The sequence below is a fragment of the Nicotiana tomentosiformis genome, chromosome 7 (assembly GCF_000390325.3).
Source record: "Nicotiana tomentosiformis chromosome 7, ASM39032v3, whole genome shotgun sequence".
NCBI lineage: Eukaryota > Viridiplantae > Streptophyta > Magnoliopsida > Solanales > Solanaceae > Nicotiana > Nicotiana tomentosiformis.
The window spans coordinates 44,048,690-44,072,808 of NC_090818.1; the positions used below are offsets into that span (position 1 = coordinate 44,048,690).

The window sequence follows — 24,119 nt, forward strand, 5'->3', positions numbered from 1 at the left end:
AACTGAAGAGGAAGCGGAAGACAAAGATGTTAAAGGACATAATGTTGAGTAAGGGGCGCAAACACTAAGGGGCACCTCACCATCGGCAAATCTATCCACTTCCCCTAAGGGGCGCAAATACTTCTTTTCCTCCGGGTTCCGGAGATGCTGTAGTTTAGCTTTTCTTTTCTTTTTCCAATTCTTGTATATGTGCCATTTTGGCATGTTATTGTAAAAAATAACATCTTTTTTCTCAAGTGTTGTTTGAGTCTTTTCTTCGTTTGAACATTTATGCAAGTTTTAATCTTTGCATTCTCTTCTTTTTTCTTAAGAATTTTGCACAAGTTTTGCTGCTTGTGTCTTATTATGTGAAGCCTTGGATGTATTTTTCCCGAAAGCATTTTGATTCCGGGCATGAGCTCTTCCAAAATCAACCCTTTAACGTGAGGGTTTTTATAAGAGAGGGCCCTCTTATATTTGTGGTGCTCTTGAAGAGGACGGCTCATGTTCATTAAGGCAGTAGCATTTGAAGTACTTGTTTAACTTTCAAATGACAAAGTTAATTCATCGTTCAGACAAGAAAAAAGATAAAAACAAAAGGACTTTATTTTATTCCTTCTATTTTCAAAAGGTACATAAGCATTTGTTATGTTGAAAAAAGAAATTGCCATTACTTGTGGCTAACTTGTACAACTTGTTTCTACGGGGTTGGTCGCACAGTCCCAGATCCCGATGATACAACTATATTTCCGATTTTTGCTTCACGGTCGACGTGGCAGTCATTGTTGCCATATCCTCATATCGTCCCCCCAGTGTTCAAATGCGAAGAATGCGAATTAGAACACTGGAAGCCTTGTACCTTCGAGGATCCCACTAATGAATTGCTAGATAATTCTTAACTCGGTAACACACTTTACTTTCCCTCAGGAATTCATGCTATCGAGCGAAGGACTATCTAACAACCCTCTAGTGGTTTATACTTGTGAACGGTCAGGTAACCTTTGATCGATAGCAAACTTAGCTTCCCGGTGGGAATTTTGCTATAGAGAAAAAGATTATCTAAACATCCCAGAGTGGATCTTTGCTTGTGTGCCTTGATATTAAAGGTCTTATTGCTGCTGTTGGAGCTTTCTTCGTAGTATGCTTTCTGTTGCTGCCTCGTTAAAAACCTTGCAAGAAAAACCCAATTGGGACAAAAACTGGACGAAGGAAAAAAGAGTGCAGCACATACTTTCAGTTCTACCTGTCATATCTGCATGCGACCATGCAAAACAATCAGCATTAGATTTAAGAAATTTAATAAATCCATACCTGAGCTCTATATGCAGTCTTGTCCCCAAGTGAAATTTCATTTCTAAGACATCTTCGAACAACGCAACTTGCTCAAGCTCTTCCACTATGAATTTCGTTGCATCTGTCTCTTCTGGAACCTGGAAATATCTCGGCACCTGATAAAATTTCGATATTTTTGCCGTCGGGATAACTTCATCTAGTTCGAGAGCAGGCGTTGGTTCCTGTAATTGCTATGCCGCGTGTTCCTTTCCTTTGCTACTGGAGATCGAAATTTCATTCATCTCCCTTGCTGCTGGTTGGTCACCCCTTGTCTGTTTAACTTTTTCGAGCGTTGGAAACTTCATTAATTGATGATATATTGATGGTACAACTTTCATTTCATGTAACCCCAACCTTCCCAGAATAATGTTATATCCCATATCACTATCTACCACTTCGAAAAGAGTTGTTTTCATTAATCCTTCGGCATTTATGGGTAACAAAATCTCTCCTCGGGTTGTCATACTCACGAGGTTGAATCCGGTGAGGAGTTTTTTGGCCGGAATGATACTTCCGGTGAGTTTAGCTTTCCCCAATACTCTCCATTGTATGATATTGGCCGAAAATCCCGGATCCACTATAACACATTCGATATTAAAATCTAGCACATTTAAAGAAATTAACAGTGCGTCATTATGCGGCAGTAATAATCCGTTTGCGTCCTCCTCCGTGAAAGTGATATCGTCTTCGACGACTTCCCGGAGCCTTTTGCTATCGGTTATTGATACTTTTTGTCTTTTTTACTGCCGAAAAGGTGACCCCGTTGATCTCATTCTCCCCGAAGATCATGTTGATCATTTGGTGCGGGGGATCTTCTCCTGCTTTCGAGGGTTCCGCGTTATCCCGGCTACGACCATTATTGTTCTTAGCTCGGTCACTCAAGAATTCTTTGAGATGACCATTCTTTAACAGTGTTGCCACTTCTTCTCGTAGGTATCGGTAGTCCCCTGTCCGGTGGCTATTCGTCCCATGGTATTCACACCAAAAGTTGGGATCGCTCTGGCTAGGATCAGATATCATTGGTTTTGGGAAATGTGCTTCTTTAATGTTTCTCATGGATGACACTAACTCAACTACACTGACGTTGAAATTGTATTCTAACATCTTAGGATATGAAGAATCTCGTTCCCCTTACGCTTCTTTAACCTGCAATGATCTATTGTTCCGATCGCGATCAGTTCTTCTGTCGATTGAGAACCTGTCCGCTGACCGGAAGCCTCTGCCGCGGCCTTTGGTCCGTTCACAGGGAAGAAATCGGCCCCTCGAAGACTGTCAGTCCATGTCGAAATCGTCTTTTGATTTTTCTCTGTTCTTTTCCCGTCCTTTTGTCAACGATAGAAAGCCAACCTAATCATCTTTGATCTTTATCTTTGATTCATACCAGTTTGTGGACATTCTCCCAAGTCATTGCATGAAACTCAAGCAGGCTTTCCTTCAATCTCCAGGAAGCGTCTGAACTTCTCAGATTCAGTCCCTTGGTGAATGCTTCAGCCGCACATTCATCCGGGACAGCCGAGAGCAACATTCTCTCCTTCTGGAATGGGGTAACGAACTCTCGTAGTAACTCGAACTCTCCTTGCGCAATCCTAAATATGTCGGCCTTTCAGGCCTGTACTTTTCTGGGCCCCGCATGAGCCTTGATGAAAGAGTCGGTGAGCATCTCAAAGGAGTCTATGGAATGCTCGGATAATAGTGAATACTACGTCAAGGCTCCCCTCGTGAGAGTCTCTCCAAATTTCTTCAGCAAAACATATTCAATTTCATGAGGAGCTAAATCATTTCCCTTCACCTCCATTGTATAGGTGGTAATATGCTCCTGAGGGTCTGAAGTTTCGTCATACTTTGGCACATCAGGCATTTTAAACCACTTTGGGAATAATTATGGTGCCGCACTTGGCTTGTATGGAAATTGAGTATACTTCTTTGAGTCCGGACCTTTCAGCACCGGTGGTGCGCCCGGGATTTAGTCCATACTATACAGGGGTTCACTTCCCTCATAAACCATAAGAGTTCATTCTTGAAGGGATCGTTTTCGTTATTGGGGCTGGATCCGCTCCCCCCTGCCCCATCGGAGCCAACTTCGCCCTTCGGGGTGTTGTTGTCGACCATCTGCATTGTTTGATTCGTGGGAGGACCGGGAGGAACCGGATCTCGTCTATTCGCATTATTCAAATTCCCCGACAGTGCCTGCTTCAACTCCGTCATAACCTTATCTTGTCGTGTCAACGACATATTCCTCCTTAGTATTATCGGGAGTTGTCTCCCGAACATGTTGAGGATATTGCATGTCATGTACCGGTGTGGCATCATTCCTCTCGTTGTGGGTGTCACTGATTGAGTCCTCGAAACGAGGTTGATCCCCTCGAATCTCGGGATTGTGCGTATTGTTAACACTGTTATATTCAATTTCTTATGATTTCTTCTAAGATAAAATAATCAAAACACGTTAGTAAAAAAGGCAAGGATCAACTTAATTGCACGACTGTCTAGGCCCCACGGTGGGCGCTAAACTGTTTACCCGAAAAATGATACAGTTGAATTTATATGCGGTTTCTAGACAAGTGAATTAATTCGACCCTAAAATAACAAGATAATTGAAGAAATATATAACACTTAGCCTTGATAGGAAGACGAAATGACAGAAATAAAGACTCTGGTAGTGAAGCCTCTGGGCGCAATAGTAATAAGAACAAGAACAGAAAATAAGAAGGTAAAATTGATTAAAGCTTTGAGTAGATTGTAGTATTAGTTTGCTAGAAAATTAGTGTCCTTACAATGATAACAACGTTCACTATTTATAGCTATGTCTAGGAAAGGAGGTCCTAGAATCGTTCCCTTCTTTAATGTCAATTATGAGGGTCATTGATGAAGATGTAACGATGAGCATAAATGCTAAATTCCTTATAACGAGCAACACACTTATTGCTGTGGAATATTCTCCATTAAATGCTATCGGGCGAAAAGTATTTATTGCATACTTATGAGCGTTATTCTTTCCGGTGACAGACGGGACTGTTGCCTTCGATTTTGGCTATCCCCGTTTTAAGTTCCACGTGTTCCTCTTTTGGGCGGCCAAGTAGCATAGCATATTTTACCCTATACAATATATATATAAGGTTAAAATTATTTTCTTATGTTTATATAGTATATGTTAAATTACCTTGGCTTCTTGTATGTTTGCTACTTTAATTTATATTTTGCATCCCATTAGTGAAATCTTGTTTTTGCCACGGGAGGGGAGGTTATTAGAGAAAAAGAGTGCATAGCCAGACCTTGGATACTTGTGCTTACTAATTAAATAGGTGGCGATTCACGGAAATCAGGCTCAGATGTCACTGAATCTTATATTCTGATGCTATTTCTTGGAACATAGCACCCGAAAATCAGTCAATACTCGTTATGTTCTTTCATGCTTATTAAAGACTAATATATACATATTTCATGGACCAAAAGCTATGAAAGGAAAGCTCTTTTTTAGAAGTTAAAAATATCTCTCTCTCTCTCTCTCTCTCTCTATATATATATATATATATATATATATATATATATATATATATATAATTGGAGGGCCCTATGCCCAGTGAGGTGACACTCTCCATTAGCAGCAATTCTATTTTCTATGCTTCAGGTTTTTTTTTTGCAATTTCAAACTGAAATTACAGAAACAAAACGCTTCGCATACCCAACTGATTCTCCCCACACCACTTCTTTTCATCAAACAAACAAACCTCATGTTCAACCACGTTTCCGATTTCCCTTCTTCCGGCGCCGCTTCTATCCATCAAACAAACTTTCTTTAATCTTTCAATCCCCTTTTCCCTATTCAAAATCCCCCCAGACCTCTTACTTTGTGAATTAATTATTATAAACTCAAGTGCATCTCCCTTCTTTGTCTATTTCTTATTTGGAGGAAACGAAAAAATAAAAAATATTCTATCTATTATTTCACAAATTCTGTTTCCTTCGACGCCAACGAAGACATCCGAAGAACACCATCCCCTTCCTACCGTTTCAAGGAAAAATAATATTCGCTTCTTAATTGTCGATCTGTAATTCATTTAAAGTTTAGTATTTATCATTTACGCCTATTCTTACATATTTGAGTCTCACTAACTTCTATGAACCCTAATCTAATTGTATAGGTGTGGACAAACAAGAATACCAAAACACAGTCAAAATATTGAGGTACAGTCCAAACCTTATTTGTTTTTATGTTTTCCCTCCAAATAAGAACTTACAATGTCAATATTCTTGGATAGTATAATTTTTCCCCTAATCAATAACTAAGTATGTAAAGATTTTAAAACACTTTTAAAAATCCAAAGATTTCGCATTAATATGATCTTTTCACAATTGATACGAACATTGTCGCTGATATGGAGTAAAAGAATATTTTGTTACTATTCTGAGAAAATTGTTACCAGATAATTTACCTATCCTTAATGAAAATCACCCAAATAATAGATTCCTCAGACTGTCCAATTGTCAATGAGACCGAAACTTGAAATTTTTGTTAATATTGTGGACTCTCTCCACTTTTTGAAGATGTTGTGTGTAAATAAACTGATTTCTTTTCCATAAAATTTTTTTCCCATAAGAAAAATTTAGCTTCCACTTTTAGATGTTGTATGTATTTAATTTAGTTTACCATTATTATTCTGTTATGTTTTCCTTTCAAATAAGAACTTATATTGTCAATATTATTGGATAGTATAATTTATTTACACTAATCAATAAATAAGGATGTAAAGATTCTAAAACACTTTCAAAAATACAAAAAAATTTCACTACTATGATTTTTTCCCGATTGATACTAACTGTGCCGTTGATATGAAGTAAGGTTTGTAGGCGCTGTCGTACGAATTCAAAGAATGCTTTATTACTGATAATTTCTTTCCGAGTAAAGTTCAAGAACAACGTCTTTAAATATTCTAGAATACTATAATTTTATCCCTAATGAATAGCTAATGAGCTCTGTAACTATTTTCCCCCAAAAATCATAATTAAATCTATTACTATTCTGAAATACTATAATTATTTACCTATTAAATTATTATTTATTTTTACTAAGTGCCTACCTTGTATGGAGTATTTTTTCCTCCTACCAAAGTTCGACAACATTGTCTTTAAATGTCGATTATATATAGATTATTGGAAGATTAATATTATTATATTTGTTATGCTTAATTCTTTTGCGTTTAGGTAGATTAGCATTATTAAATATAGATGGTTGCTATATTACCGCTACTATACTTTTCTTGCTCTACTTTTTTTGTGTAAGATTAGTATTATTATATTTGTTACGCTTAACTCTTTTGCGTTTAGGTAGATTAGCATCTATACAAGGGCAGCTTAACAAGATTTGTGGCCTAAAGCCAAAGTTTAATTGGAGGCCTTAAGCTTAAACAAAAAATTTCAATTTTTATTTGAAGTCTATTTTTTTTGCTTTTTGAGATGCAAAATTGTTAATAATTTTTTTTATAATTGATTTCTTCTAATAATTCTCTCTCAAGTGATAATATAGCTAATCTTTCTTAAGACATTGTTGATTTTAGGCAAGATTTTATTAATTATAGTTTTGAAAAAATTCCTTTCGGTGAGGCAATTATTATAGGAACTGTTAACATTATTCTATAATAAATATAAGCATTTGAAAAGGAATCAAGTTTTTTTATCTGATTGAATATATATCAATTAGAGTATTATCTTTAACTTGACTCTTTTCTTTTTACCACGAAATAGAAAACCAAAAATACTTCCATACGCTTCAAATTGTTCAAATCTATATTGAAGTGAAAAAATGGCTTGATCTACTATGTATAAGAACTAATCAACTCTAAAAGATTGTTCAAGAGACTTTGTGGTTTTATTATCATTATTTACATTAAATTATTTCTTTATATATATATTATGCGTTTATTTCAAATTGTTCTCAATATTTTCTTCTAAATAGTGATACGCCTACGATTTCTAAAAATGGGACCCCTCAAATTTGGGTGCCTAAAGCGACCTCTTTAATTGCTTCGCGTTTGAGCCGCCCCTTGCATCTATATATGAATATAAATCTAAAATCTAAAACTGGAAATGAAAAAGGTGATGTGACACTTCCTATGTTGAGCATTAGTATTTATCTAATTTTTCCTTTTTCCTACATTTTCTTCTTCATTCTACTATAGAACAAATAAACCGGCTAAAAAAAAAAAAGACAAATAGTGTTGCTTCTGAAAGGTCACATTAATAACGTAAGACTAACCGTTATGCTTCTGGAGTCGAACCCAAATAAATTACATTTAGTATAGGCTTTGGTCAGGTCTTTCACCGTATTTCTTCTCCCTCCAATATCCACCATGGAAAGTGCATCAATTCTAAACAAACTGAAGTATGGGTATGTCTCCTTATTCTGTCTTGCAATATAGTTCTTCTTCATTTTCTGAAATTATTAACAATGATATGATTGCTTAAATAAAAGTATTGCTATTCTTCTTTGTATGTAGTTTCAATTTTGCAGAAATGGAGACTTGCCCACCACCGGAAGTTTTAATTGCAACGCTTCTTACTAATTTTCTCCATCTCAGAGCCATTTCACTTCTGTGTAGAAGAATTATGTCTTCTCCATTTTCAGTAGAAGCTTTTTATGATTGCCTTCAATTTTATGTCCTTTTAATCTACTATTAGTCATGACTCACACTATAACATTCTTATGACCATGTTCCCTCACCTCTAATTCTTCATCCATATTTCATATCCCCAACAAAAACAAAAACATTGTACCAGGTTCCCTCAACATTATGTCAATTTACAGTAAAAATGGGAGATTTTCCATACAGGACAAGAGTGGGTCTCTGCAAACTTCAATCTGTTTATGTGATGACGCTTCCAACTCTTGAACGGCATGTAAGCATTTTTTTTGTTGATCAATTCTAATTTTTGATTGGTTAGGTTTTTAATTTTGTTAATCCTTCCACAGTATTTGCTCTTTAGATAATTAATTTGTCAATTGTTACAAAATTTTTGCTATGTAGGTGGTAGTATTATGGCGAATTTCTCATTTTACTCTATTATGTATAATTTCTTTCAATATTCCTTCGCAGAAGTAATTGAGAAATTGGCTCTTTTATGCTAGACAGGTACCATCACCACTGTTTCATTCGTATGTTACTGATACTAATGATCCTTCACTGCTTTTGTAACGACCCGACCGGTCGTTTTGAGTATTATAACCTCATTCACCCATTTACTGTTCAAGTTATACTTTACAATTATTTTATAACTTACCGGGTTAGTTGGTTCGGGTCTGGAAGTATTTCGGAGTGAAATGAGACACTTAGTCTCATAATTGAAAACTTAACTTGAAAAAGTTGACCGGATGTTGACTTATATGTAAACGACCTAGGACTTGAATTCTGATGATTCCAATAGCTCCGTATGGTGATTTTGCACTTAGGAGCGTGTCCGAAAAACTATTTGAAGGTCCGTAGTGGAATTAGGCTTGAAATGGCGAAAGTCAAATTTTTGGAAAGTTTGACCAGGGATTGACTTTTTGATATCGGGGTCGGAATTCGATTCTGGAAATTTGAATAGGTCTGTTATGTCATTTATGACTTGTGTGCAAAATTTGAGGTCAATCGGACATAATTTGATAGGTTCCGGCGTCGTTTGTAGAAATTAAAAGTTTCAAAGTTCATTAGGCTTGAATCCGTGTGGAATTCGTGTTTTGATGTTGTTTGAGATAATTTGAGGGTCCGACTAAGTTCGTATTGGGTTATAAGACTTGTTGGTATGTTTGGTTGAGGTCCTGGGGGCCTCGGGTTGAATTCGGGTGGTTAACGGACTTGGAAGTAGGTTGAAGAAGCAGCTGAAGTTTTGCTGTTGCTGGTGTAATCGCACTTGCAGAGTGGGAATCGCAGATGCGAGCCCGCAGAAGCGGGGAGGGAGCCGCAGAAGCGACCATGAAGGATTTGGGTAGAAGCCGCATATGGGAGTTGTGGGCGTAGAAGCGCTTGTGCAGAAACGGGAAGAAGGGTGCAGGTGCGGGCAGGCGCGCAGGTACGATGGAATTTTCCGCACCGAGGTGCAGATGCGGTCCAAGGCTTGAGTTACATGAGAAGAATTATCCGGTCCATGACCTTGAATTAGCAGCTATTGTTCATGCCTTGAAGATTTGGCGGCATTATTTGTACGGTGTCCATTGTGAGGTTTATACCAATTACCGGATTCTGCAGCATCTATTTAAACAGAAGGATCTTAATTTGTGGCAGCAGAGGTGGTTGGAGTTGCTTAAGGATTATGATATCACCATTCTTTATCATCCTGGAAAGACCAATGTGGTGGAAGTGGGAGCGTATTAAAGAACGAGCTTCAGACACCGGGAAGATTGCTTCAGAGACTTGAAATTCCAGAGTGGAAGTGGGAGCGTATTACCATGGACTTCGTAGTTGGGCTCCCATGGATTTTGAGAAAGTTTGATGTTGTTTGGGTGATTGTAGATCGTTTGACCAAGTATGCGCATTTCATTCCAGTTAGTACTACTTATTCTTTGGAGTGATTGGCTAAGATTTATATCCGCGAGATTGTTCGCCTACACGGGGTGCCTGTGTCCATCATTTCGGACCGGGTCACGCAGTTTACATTACAGTTTTGGAGAGCAGTGCAGCGAGAATTGGGCACACAGGTTCAACTAAGTATAACATTTCACCCTCAGACGGACGGACAGTCCAAGCGCACTATTCAGATATTGGAAGATATGCTACGCACTTGTGTTATAGATTTTGGAGGTTCTTGGGATCAATTTCTGCCACTGGCAGAGTTTTCTTACAATAACAGCTACCAATTGAGCATTCAGATGGATCTGTATGAGGCTTTATATAGGAGACAGTGTCGTTCTCCGGTGGGTTGGTTTGAGCCGGGTAAGACTAGGCTATTGGGTACTGATTTGGTTCATGATGCTTTGGAGAAGGTTAAACTGATTCAGGAGCTGCGAAATTCGCACGGCGCAATCTAGACAGAAGAGTTATGTCAACCGGAAGTTCCGTGATGTTACTTACATGGTTAGGGAGAAGGTTCTGCTCAAGATTTTGCCCATAAAGGGTGTGTTGAGGTTCGGGAAGAAGGGCAACTTGAGCCCTCGGTATATTGGGCCTTTTGAGGTACTTAAGAAGATTGGAGAGGTGGCTTATGAACTTGCTTTTCCACCTAGTCTATCAGGTGTTCATCCAGTGTTCCATGTATCCATGCTCTGAAAGTATGTCGGGGATCCGTCTCATATATTGGATTTCAGTGCAGTGCAGCTGGATGGTGATTTGACTTATGATGTGGAGTCGGTGACTATTTTAGACCGACAGGTTCGAAAGCTGAGGTCAAAGAACATAGCATCAGTGAAGGTACGGTGGAGAGGCCAGCCAGTCGAAGAATCTACTTGAGAGATTGAACAGGAGATGTAGAGCAAATATCCGCACCTATTTGAGACTCCAGGTATGATTCTAAACTCGTTTGGGGACGAACATTTGTTTAAGAGGGGGAGAATGTAATGACCCGGCCGGTTGTTTTGAGTATTATAACCTCGTTGCCCCATTTACTGCTCAAGTTATGCTTTACAGTTGTTTTATAACTTACCGGATTAGTCGGTTCGGGTCCGGAAGGATTTCGGAGTGAAATGAGACATTTAGTCTCATAATTGTAAACTTAAGTTGAAAAGGTTGACCGGATATTGATTTATGTGTAAGCGACCTTGGATTTGAATTATGATTATTCCAATAGCTCTGTATGGTAATTTTGGACTTAGGAGCATGTCCGAAAAATTATTTGGAGATCCGTAGCGGAATTAGGCTTGAAATGGTGGAAGTCGAATTTTTGAAAAGTTTGACCGGGGGATGAGTTTTTGATATCGGGGTCAGAATTCGATTTTGAAAATTTGAACAGGTCCGTTATATCATTTATGACTTGTGTGCAAAATTTGAGGTCAATCGGACATGATTTGATATGTTCCGGCGTCGTTTGTAGAAATTGGAAGTTTCAAAGTTCATTAGGCTTGAATCCGTGTGGAATTCGTGTTTTGATGTTGTTTGAGGTAATTTGAGGGCCCGGCTAAGTTTTTATTGGGGCCTCGAGTTGAATTCAGGTGGTTAACGGACTTGGAAGTAAGTTGAAGAAGCAGATGAAGTTTTGCTGCTGCTGCTGCTGGTGTAATCGCACCTGCGGAGTGGGAACCGCAGGTGCGAGCCCGCAGAAGCGGGGAGGGAGCCGCAGAAGCGGTGGATTTGGGCAGGGGCCGCAGATGCGGACTTGTGGGCGTAGAAACACTTGCACAGAAGCGGGAAGAAGGGCGCAGGTGCGGGCAGGCGCGCAGGTGCGATGGAATTTTCCGCACCTGTGAAGGCACAGATGCGGTCCAAGGCTCGCAGAAGAGGAGGCAGTTGGGCTAAGTGACTTCCGCAGATGCGGTGTTTTCACTGCTGAAGCGGGACCGCAGATGCAGAAATATGGCTGCAGGTGCGAAAGCACTGGGCAGTGTACAAAACAGAAGGGTCCGAGAGATTTTGTCTTTTTTGACATTTTCAATAGCGGGTGAGGCGATTTTTGAGCGAGAAATCATGGAAAATCTTGAGGTAAGTCACTTATGATCATTTCTACTCCATAATATTGAATTATCATCGAATAATCTGACTAGATTATATGTTTTTGAGGTGTAAATCGGGAATTTGAACTTAGGAATTTGAAAATATGATTTGAAGATTTGGAGGCCGAGTTGAGGTCGGATTTTGGTAAAATTGGTATGGTTAGACTCGTGGTTGAATGGGCTTTCGGGTTTCATATTTTTTGTCGGGTTTAGAGACGTGGAGCCCACGGGCGATTTTTGAGCTAAATTTCGGATTTTGTTGGAGAATTAGTATTTTCTTATGGAATTAATTCCAATAAATTTTATTGACTGAATCAAATTATTTGTGGCTAGATTCAAGCCATTTGGGGGCCAATTCACGAGGCAAAGGCATAGCAGAATAAAGAATTACACGGTTTGAGGTAAGTAACAGTTCTAAATTTGGTCCTGAGGGTATGAAACCCCGGATTATGTGTTATGTGATCGGTTTTGAGGTGACGCACATGCTAGGTGACGGGCATGTGGGCGTGCACCATAGGAATTGTGACTTGGTCAAATTCCATGGAACTGTGTAGTTGAATAATCTGTTGTTATCTGTACATTTTCCATGTAGTAGAGAAATTGAACCACAAATCATGTCTAGATTATGTGTTGGCACTGTAGGGACCCACAGAGGTCGTGTACATGTTGAACTATCTACTTAATTGTTGTTTTGTACTCAGTCATAGTTTACTTGTTTATTTTATCTTAGTCTCTATTGTTCATTATTGATGCATCATATCATTGTTGTTTGAACTGATTTCATGATTATTAAGAGCCCGAGAGACTGGAGAGATTTATGACTGAGTGAGACTGATGACCTGATTATGAGATATTATATTATAGCACGTGAGTTGTGCGTGCAGCACGTGAGTTGTCCGTGCGGATTCATATATTATATTATAGCACGTGAGTTGTCCGTGCAGCACGTGAGTTGTCCGTGCGGATCCATATATTACACTATAGCATGTGAGTTGTTCGTGCAGATCCAGATATCGATACTATAGCACATGAGTTGTTCGTGCAGCATGTGAGTTGTCCATACGAATTATAGAGCTTGGGCTATAGGAGCCCCTCCGGAGTCTGTACACACCCCTAGTAAGCGCATATACCTACTGAGTGCGAGTGCTGAGTGAATGGAATTGAGTGACTGTGTTCCTGAGAGGATGCATTTGATTTCATTATTGTTGCACTTCAGCTAGCATATATCACTGTTTTGGAAATTTCTAAGAGATATTATCTTATGTTTCAGTTGAACTTGACATGAAATTACTGTTTTGGCCTTAAATGTTAAACTTGAAAGCATGCCTACCTTATTATGTTGGAAATTACTATAATTGGACTCAACTGTGAAGTTCGTCACTACTTTCAGTTCTTTATTTAGTATTGTTACTTACTGAGTTGGTTGTACTCATACTACACCCTGCACCTCGTGTGCAGATCCAGGTACTTCTGGACACATCGGTTGCTAGTTTTCAGAGTTTTATCTATTGGAGATTATCGAGGTAGCTGTTTGGCGTCCGCAGACCTTGACTCTCTTTCCTTTTAGTTTTTTTATTGTTCTATATTTTCAGGCAGTGTTTTTAGCAGTCAAACTTTCTTATCATTTAGATGCTCATGTACTCAGTGACACCGGGTTTTGTGAGTATTTATATTTGTACTTGTGAGATTTCTTACGTTGAATTTAATTATTGTTTTTTCAAATTTAAAATATATGTGGTTTATTGAGATTGTCGGCTTGCCTAGTATTAAGATAGGCGCCATCATGACGGGTGAGATTTTGGGTCGTGACAGCTTTAGTTGCCTCGATAATATGCTGCTTAATATGAAAATTACATTGCATATATATATATATATATATATATATATATATATATATATATATATATATATATATATATATATATATATATATATATACGCTCTAATCTTTTTTTATGTGTGATTCGGTGTTAATACAATATACTTGACCTTTCCGTCTATTTGAGGTAATTCTTTTTGCCAACACTGTCTCACAACTTGCAAAAATTGGTTTGATTTCTGCTTTGTTATTGTCACGACCCCAATTTCTCTCCGTAGGATGTCGTGATGGCACCTAATCTCTAAGACTAGGTAAGCCTAACAAATTGCGGAATAACTGAAAATAAAACTGAACTCAAATCTCAACACATGAAATATAAATAGAACATGCGATTCAAATAATTACAACTCCCAAAACCCGGTAGATATAAGTCACACGTTTCTAAGAGAAAATACTAAATGTATCTATACATCAGAGTTTAAAGAGAATAAGGAAAACAAGGGGGACTCCGATGTCTGCGGATACTGATAGATATACCTTGAAGTCTCCACGTACGGTCCAGCTCAGTGGTATCTGGCCTGGTAGGAGGAACCTGGATCTACACAAAAAGATGTGCAGAAGTGTAGAATGAGTACACCACAACGGTACCAAGTAAGTGACAAGCCTAACCTCGGTAGTGTAGTGATGAGGTCAGGACAGGGCCCTACTGGAATAAAAGGTAATAAGGCAGAAAATATAATATTACAATGAAGTGACTGAGAAATGAACAACGAGAAATTACAGAAAGGTAACAACACAGCAAATAGAGGAAAACAACAGGGGCGCTCCCGAGGTATCACCTCGTAGTCCCAAATGTAAATACACAACAGGGGGATCTCCAGAGGTACTGCCCCGTACTCCCAAAAGTAAATATGTAACGGGGGATCTTCCGAGATACCACCTTGTAGTCCCAAAAGTAAATATGCAACAGGGGGTTCTCCTGAGGTACCGCCTCGTAGTCCCAAAGTAAATATGCAATGGGGGATCTCCCGAGGTACTGCCTCATAGTCCCAAAAATAAATACACAACTCATAACATATGGACAAACGAATTTACAGCAAGGAACCATACGGTTAAAGGCTGAATACAAGATCACGGAGTCAAGTAATTCAACTAAACATGTTGCACAAAATTTCAAGTAAAAGTTAAGACACGTAGACATGCGATACTAGGCTAAACATGATAGCTACACATGCTAAGGAAAATCAGTTAAGGAATTTAAAAGAAGACTACTCAGCAAGAACTAAAATTTCCACATTTAGCCCGTGTACGCACTCGTCATCTCCCGTACACGACACTCATATATGACAAATTATTACAACAGTGCCAAATCCTAAAGGGATTTCCCCCACACAAGGTTAGACAAAGCACTTACCTCAAATCTCGCTTAATCAATCGATAAGAACGCCTTTCCCTCGGCTTTCCGACTCCGAACGGTCCAAATCTAGCCAAAAGTAATTACATACTATAAATACAATTACAAGAAACTAATTTGAATATTAAAACTTCTACTTTAGCAAAGAATTAAAAATACGCCCCAAAAGGTCGACCCCGGGCCCACATCTTGAAATCAGGTAAAAGTCACAAAATACGAATACCCATTCGATATCGAGTTCACCCATACCAAAATTACTCAAATTCGATAAAAAATTCTCGATCAAAACCTCAAAATTTGGTCTAAGGACTTTTTTCCACCTTTTTCACAAATTTCACAACCCAAATCCTTAATTAAAGGAAGAATAAATGATATCTTAGTGGAAATTAATCAAAAACAAGTCAAGAATAAATGATATCTTAAAAATGGAGAATGAAATTAAACCCTCGGAATTGGCCCTTGTCTACCCAGCGAAGTAGCACCTGCGAACCCACAGCCACATCTGCGGCTCCGCACCTGCGGAGTTTCCGTCGCAGGTGTGGTTCTAACTTAGTCCAGGCTCGTCCGCTTCTGTGGACCCAAATGCACCTCTGCGCTTTCGCTCCTGCGGCCAAGGAGCGCTTCTGCGCATGCATTCCATCGGACCTCGTCCGCATCTGCGATCAACAGGCCTCCCTGACCTTTCCGTTTCTGTGCTCATACTTCCGCAGAAGAGACTCCGCTTCTGCGGCCTTCACGTCGCACCTACGAACACATGCCACCTTCTCTAGGTCTGCTTCTGCACTTGGCCTCACACTTTTATGGGCCCGCACCTGCGCTCAATCTTGCGCAGGTGACGTTGCACCATAACTGGTGCACTTTAGCCATTCTTTAAACTTCAACTTGATCTATTAACCATCCGAAATCAACCCGAGGCCCCCGAAACCTCAACCAAACATACTAACAAGTCCTAAAACATCATACGAACTTAGTCGAGCCTCTAAATCACATCAAACAACGCTAAAAATATGAATTGCGTATCGATTCAAGCCTAATGAACTTTAAAACTTCAAACTTTTACATCCGATGCCGAAATCTATCAAATCAAGTCCGATTGACCTCAAATTTTGCACACAAGTCATAATTGACATTACAGACCTACTCCAACTTTCGAAATCGGAATCCGACCCCGATATAAAAAAAGTTCACTTCCGGTCAAACATTTCAAAAATCATTCAATTTCCAACTTTCGCCAATTGATGCTAAAATGACCTACGAACCTCCAAATCAACATCCGGACATACTCTTACGACCAAAATCACTCTACGGAGCTATTGGAACCGTCGAAACTCTATTCCGGAGTCGCCTTCACACAGTTCAAACTACGGTCAATTCCTACAACTTAAACTCCCAATTTAGGGACTATGTGTCCCATTCCACTATGAAACTCTCCCGAATCCGACACCAAGCACCCCGGCACGTCACAAAACCCAAAAATGAAATAGAGGGAGAAATAAATAGGAATTCGGGGCTAATACTCTCAAAACGATCGGCCGGGTCGTTACATCCTCCCCCTCTTAAAACAAATGTTTGTCCTCGAACGAGTATAGAGACATACCTGAAGTGGTGAAAAGATGAGGATAACGGCTGCACATATCATGTGCGGTATCCCAAGTCGCCTCCTCAACCGGATGACCCTTCCACTGAACCTTCACTGAAGTGATGCTCTTTGACCTCAACTTTCGAACCTGCCTGTCCAAAATAGCCATCGGCTCCTCTACATAAGATAGATCCTTGTCCAACTGGACTAAGCTGAAGTCTAACACATGGGACGGATCACCGTGATACTTCCGGAGCATGGAAACATGGAATACTGGATGAACTGCAGAGAGATTAGGTGGCAATGCAAGTCTGTAAGCCACCTCTCCAACCCTCTCATGAATCTAAAAATGCCCGATATTCCTAGGGCTCAACTTGCCCTTCTTTCCGAACCTCATAACACCCTTCATGGGCGAAACCCAGAGCAAAACCCGCCCCCAACCATGAATGCAATGTTGCGAACCCTCCAATCTGCATAACTCTTCTGCCTGGACTGGGCTGTACGAAGTCGATCCTGAATCAATTTAACCTTTTCCAAAGCATCCGGAACCAAGTCTGTACCCAATGGCCTAGCCTCGCCCGGCTCGAACCGACACCGTCTACCATAAAAAGCCTCATACAGGGCCATATGAATTCTCGTCTGATAAATGTTGTTGGAAGCAAACTCCACTAATGGCAAGAATCGATCCCAAGCACCCCCAAAATCCATCACACACGCACAAAGCATATCCTCCAATATCTGAATAGTGCGCTCGGGCTGACCGTCCGTCTGAGGGTGAAAGGTTGTACTCAACTCCACCCGAGTACCCAAATCATGTTGTACGGCTCTCTAGAATCGTAATGTAAACTGTGTACCCCGGTCAGAGATGATAGATACCGGTACGCCATGAAGCCTGACAATCTCGCGAATGTAAACCTAAGCCAGCTACTCCGAAGAGTAAGTAGTAACCACCGGAATGAAATGAGCTGACTTGGTCAATCTATCCAGAATCACCCAAAGTGCATCAAACTTCCTCTGAGTCCGTGGGAGCCCAACGACGAAATCCATAGTGATCCGCTCCCATTTCCACTCTGGAATCTCTAACTTCTGAAGCAATCCACCCGGTCGCTGATGCTCATACTTCACCTGCTGACAATTTAGGCACCGAGCTACATATTCCACTATGTCCTTCTTCATCCGCCTCCACTAATAGTGATGTCTCAAGTCCTGATACATCTCCACAGCACCTGGATAAATGGTGTACCGCGAACTGTGAGCCTCATGGAGAATCAACTCACGCAAACCATCTACATTATGCACACATAGTCTGTCTTACATCCGTAATACACTGTCATCTACAATAGTGACTTCCTTGGCATCACCATGCTGAACCGTATCATGAAGGACAAGAAGATGGGGGTCATCATATTGACGCTCTCTGATACAATCATAAAGAGAAGACCGAGAAACCACACAAGCCAAAACTCTGCTCGGCTCGGAAATATCCAATCTAACAAATTGGTTGGCCAAGGCCTGAACATCCAAGGATAAAGGCCTCTCTGCTACTGGTAGATATGCTAAACTACCCAAACTCTCCGACTTGTGACTCAAGGCCTCGGCCACCACATTGGCCTCCCCGGGATGATAGGGGATGATGATGTCATAATCCTTAAGCAGCTCCAACCATCTCCGCTACCGCAAGTTAAGAGCCTTCTGTTTAAACAGATGCTGTAAACTCCGGTGATCAGTGAAAACCTCACAAGGGACACCATATAAATAGTGCTGCCAAATCTTCAAGGTATGAACAATAGCTGCTAACTTGAGGTCGTGGATAGGATAGTTCTTCTCATACACCTTTAGCTCTCTAGATGCGTAGGCAATCACCCTACCGTCCTGCATCAACACCGCGCTGAGACCAATGCGTGATGCATCACAATACACTGTATAGGACCCTAATCCAGTAAGCAACACTAACACTGGGGTTGTAGTCAAAGCAGTCTTGAGCTTTTGAAAGCTCTCCTCACACTCCTCGGCCGACCTGAACGGAGCACCTTTCTAGGTCAATCTGGTCATAGGTGCTACAACAGACGAGAAACTCTCTACGAATCGATGGTAATACCCCGCCAAGCCAAGAAAACTTTGGATCTTCGTAGCTGAGGACGGTCTGGCCCAACTCTGTACTGCTTTAATCTTCTTCGAATCTACCTTGATCCCCTCACTCGATACTACATGACCCAAAAATGCCACTGACTCTACCCAGAATTCACACTTCAAAAATTTTGAATACAACTTCTTTTCCCTCAAGGTCTGAAGCACAGTCCTCAGGTGCTGCTCATGATCCTCCCGACTTCGGGAGTACACCAGAATATCGTCAATAAACACAATGATGGAGTCAAGATAGGTCTGAAATACACTATTCATCAAGTGCACGAATGCTGCTGGGGAGTTGGTCAGCCCAAAAGACATCACAAGGAACTCTTAATGACCATACCGAGTCCTGAAAGCAGTCTTCGGGATATCTGGCTCCTGAATCTTCAACAGATAATAGCCTGAACGCAAGTCGATCTTATAGAACACTCTGGAACACTGAAGCTGATCAAATAGGTTATCAATATGTGGCAATGGATACATGTTCTTCACTGTAACCTTGTTCAACTGACGATAATCAATACACATTCGCATAGAACCATCCTTCTTCTTTACAAACAAGACAGGAGCACCCCAAGGCGACACACTGGGCCGAATGAAGCCCTTATCGAGCAACTCTTGCAACTGTTCCTTTAATTCTTTCAACTCTGCTGGGGCCATACAATAAGGTGGAATAGAAATAGGTTGTGTGCCAGTAACAAATCAATGCCAAAGTCAATATTTCTGTCGGGCAGCATGCCCGGAAGATCCACCGGGAATACATCTGAATAGTCCCTCACTATCGGAACGGACTCGACAGTAGGAGTATCAACACTAATATCCCTTACATAGGACAGATACACATCACACCCCTTCTCAACCATTCGCTGAGCCTTAAAAGATGAGACAACCCTACTAGGAACATGATCTAAGGTACCTCTCCACTCTAGCCACGGTAGACTTGGCATAGCCAACGTCACCATCTTGGCGAGACAATCAAGGATAGCGTGACAGGGCGAAAATCAGTCCACGCCCAAAATAACATCGAAATTCACCATACTGGGCAATAATAAATTGGCTATAGTCTCAAAAACACTAAGAACAATCAAACACGACTAATACACACGGTCAACAACAATAGAATCACCTACGGGTGTAGACACATATATAGGTGAACTTAGAAAATCACGAGATATACCCAAATACAGAGCAAAATAAGATGACACATAGGAATAAGTGGAGCTTAGATCAAATAAGACTGATGCATCTCTATGATAGACCGGAACAATACCTGTGATGACAGAATCGGATACAACTACCTCCGTCCTAGCAGGAAGAGCATAGTATCTGGCCTGCCCTCTCCCTTTAGGGTGACCTCTACCTTCTTGACCTCCACCTCTAGCTGGCGGTGTAGGTGGAGTGGTAGATGGTGCTGTAATCATAGCCTGAGGACCCAGTGGAGCACGTCGTGCCTAAGAAATATGTGGAGGTGCACCCCTCCTAAGTCTGGGAAATCTCTTACCATATGAAGAGTATCACCACACTCACCTGATCGGCTGGAGTGACCGCTGAAAGCACCCCATACGGGAGGTACACTAGACACTGGCGGTGTATAATAGGGATCCTGGGGCCTAGGAGTTACCAGAGCAATGTTGGCGGCTGGAAGTGCTGAATGAATAGGGCGACCCATATAACCCATGCCATGACGAGCTGCAACTGGAGCACGAGTACCACTATAAGTGCAAGACTCTCGAGACCTCTTGGCCTTTCTCTCCTCCCTCTCCCGAGTCAGCATACCCTCCAACCTTCTAGCAATCCCTACTACCTGCTGGTACATAATATCCATCTCCAACTCTTGGGACATGCTAAATCTGATACTAGGGTTGAACCCCTCAATAAATCGACGAACCCGCTACCGGACAGTAGCAACCAAGGCTGGTGCACGCCTAGCCAAATTACTGAATCGAATCACATACTCTGACAAGGCCATAGAACCCTAGCACAACTGCTCAATCTCTGCGCGCCATGCATCTCTGAGACTCTGGGGGACATACTCCCTCAAGAACATATATGAGAATTGAGTCCAAGTGAGTGAAGCTGCCTCAGCCAGACTACCCAACTCATATGCTCGCCACCACTGATAAGCCACTCCTCTAAGATGGACGTAGTGAAAGAAACCCCACTAGTCTCCGCAACACCCATAGTACGGAGGATACGGTGGCACTCTTCAAGAAAACCTCGGGCATCCTCTGACGCCAAGCCACTGAAAGTAGGAGGGTGGTACTTTTTGTACCTCTCGAGCCTGAACTGCTCCGCCTCAGAAATTGTTGCCCTAACCTCGGGCTAAACTGGAGCTACCGGCTGCATTGGTACGACCTCTGGTACCTGGTCGACCTGGACCCGCTGATCTTGGGTACCAGCGACGGGAGTCTGTGCTCCTCCCCCGGCCCGAGATGTGGCAGGAGCAAGTGGTATCAATCCTGCCTAAGCCAAGGTGCTGAACATGCTCAGATTCTAGGCTAGAGTCTCCTGAAGGGCTGGTGCAGTAACATGCATCTCAGGTGCCTGCTCTCCAACTGGAGCTACTGGTGGCTCCTCTGTAGCAGCTCGTGCGGGTGCTCTGGCTGCACCATGTGGACGTCATCGGCCTCTACCCCGCCCCCAACCTCTCGCAGCTCTAGCAGGGAGCGCGGGTGTCTGGTCATCTGATCTAGTTGTACGTGTCCTCACCATCTGTGAAAGAATAGAAAGACAAAAATTTAGAATCCCGAAGTCAAGAAATTCGCACGACAAGGAATCAAGAAGTGAAATTTTTTCTAACATTTCCATAGCCTCCCGAAGATAAGTACAGACGTCTGTCTACCGATTCGCGAGACTCTACTAAACCTGCTTGTGACTCATAACACCTATGAACCTAGGGCTCTGATACCAACTTATCACGACCCCAATTTTCCTCTGTAGGATGTCGTGATGGCACCTAGTCTCTAAGACTAGGTAAACCTAACAATTTGCGAAATAACTGAATATAAAACTGAACTCAAATCTCAACAAATGAAATATAAATAGAACCTGCGATTCAAATAATTACAACTCCCAAAATTCGGTAGAAATAAGTCACAAGTTTCTAAGAGAAAATACTAAGTGTCTCTATACATCATAGTCTAAAGAGAATAAGAAAAACAACATAGTAAGGATAGAGGGGGACTTCGAGGTCTGTGGATGCTGGCAGATATAGCTTCAAGTCTCCACGTACGGTCCAGCTCACTAGTATCTGGCATGGTAGGAGGAACCTGGATCTGCACAAAATGATGTGCAGAAGTGTAGTATGAGTACACCACAACGGTACCCAGTAAGTGCCAAACCTAACTTCGGTAGGGTAGTGATGAAGTTAGGTTAGGACCCCACTGGAATAAAAGGTAATGAGGAAGAAAATATAATAATATAATGAAGTAACTGAGAGATAAACAACAAGAAATTACAGAAAGGTAACAACACAGCAAATAGAGGAAAACAACATGGGCTCTCCCGAGGTATCGCCTCGTAGTCTAAAATGTAAATACATAACAGGGGGATCTCCCGAGGTACTGCCTCGTAGCCCAAAAGTAAATATGCAACGAGGAATCTCCCGAGGTACCGCCTCGTAGTCCCAAAAATAAATATGCAACAGGGAGATCTCCCTAGGTACCGGCTCGTAGTCCCATAAGTAAATATGCAATGGGGGATCTCCCGAGGTACCGCCTCGTAGTCCCAAAAGTAAATACACAACTCATAACCTATGGAACAACGAATTTACAGCAAGGAACCATACGGTTAAAGACTGAATACAAGATCACAGAGGCAAGTAATTCAACTAAGTATGTTGCACAAAATTTAAAGTAAAAGTTAAGACCCGTAGACATGCGATACTAGGCTAAACATGACAGCTACACATGCTAAGGCAACTCAGTTAAGGAATTTAAAAGAAGACTACTCAGCAAGAACCGAAATTTTTATATTTAGCCCGTATACACACTCGTCACCTCGCGTACACGGCACTCACATATCACAAATTGTTACAATAATAACAAATCCTAAGAGGATTCTCCCCCCCTCCCCCCCACAAGGTTAGACAAATCACTTACCTCAAATCTCGCTCAATCAATCAATAAGAATGCATTTCCCTCGGCTTTCCGACTCCGAACGATCCAAATCTAGGTAAAAGCAATTACATACTATAAATACAACTACAAGAAACTAATTTGAATATTAAAACTACGACTTTAGCAAAGAATTAAAATTTGCCCCAAAAAGTCGACCCCGGGCCCACATCTCGGAATCGGGTAAAAGTCACAAAATACGAATACCCATTCGATATCAAGTTCACCCATACCAAAATTACTCAAATCCGATACAAAATTCTCGATCAAAACCTCAAACTTCGGCCTAAGGATATTTTCCACTTTTTTCACAAATTTCACAACCCAAATCCTTAATTAAAGGAAGAATAAATGATATCTTAGCGGAAATTAATCAAAAACAAGTCAAGAATCCTTACCCAAATATTTTCTCTAAAAAACCCTCGAAATATTGCCTCAATCCGCGCTTTCTAGGTTAAAAAATGGAGAATGAAATTAAACCCTCGAAATAGGCCATTTCCTGCAGCCAAGGAGCGCTTCTGTGCATGCGCTCCTACGGACCTCATCCGCATCTACGATCAATAGGCCTCCCTGGCCTTTCCGCTTCTGCGCTTATACTTCCGCAGAAGCGACTCCAGTTCTGCGGCCTTCACGTCGCACCTGCGACCACAGGCCACCTTCTCGAGGTCCGCTTCTGCGCTTGGCCTCATGCTTCTGCTGGCCCGCACCTGCAGTCAATCTTGCGGAGGTGCAGTTGCACCAGAACTGGTGCACTTCAGCCATTCTTTAAACTTCAACTTGATCCGTTAACTATCCGAAATCAACCCGAGGCCCCCCGGGACCTCAACCAAATATACTAACAAGTCCTAAAATATCATACAAACTTATCCGATCCTCTAAATTACATCAAACAACGGTAAAAATATGAATTGCGCATCGATTCAAGCCTAATGAACTTTAAAACTTCAAACTTCTACATCTGATGCCGAAACCTGTCAAATCAAGTCCGATTGACCTCAAATTTTGCACACAAGTCATAATTGACATTACGGACCTACTCCAACTTCCGAAATCGGAATCCGACCCCAATATCACAAAGTCCACTCCCGGTCAAACCTTCCAAAAATCATTCAATTTCCAACTTTCTCCAATTGACGCTA

At 41.2% G+C, this 24,119-nt stretch overlaps 1 long non-coding RNA gene across 2 annotated transcripts; it reads left to right on the forward strand.

Moving 5' to 3' along the window:
* Positions 1-4,902: 4,902 nt before the first annotated feature.
* LOC104100273 (uncharacterized) lies at positions 4,903-13,613 on the forward strand. Of its 2 annotated transcripts, XR_011409651.1 has the most exons (4): positions 4,903-5,496; positions 7,611-7,696; positions 7,806-8,205; positions 13,385-13,613. It is a non-coding gene; the product is annotated as an uncharacterized lncRNA (long non-coding RNA). The 2 variants fall into 2 exon arrangements; XR_687210.3 differs by having other exon boundaries at positions 4,903-7,696.
* The last annotated feature ends 10,506 nt before the right edge of the window (positions 13,614-24,119 follow it).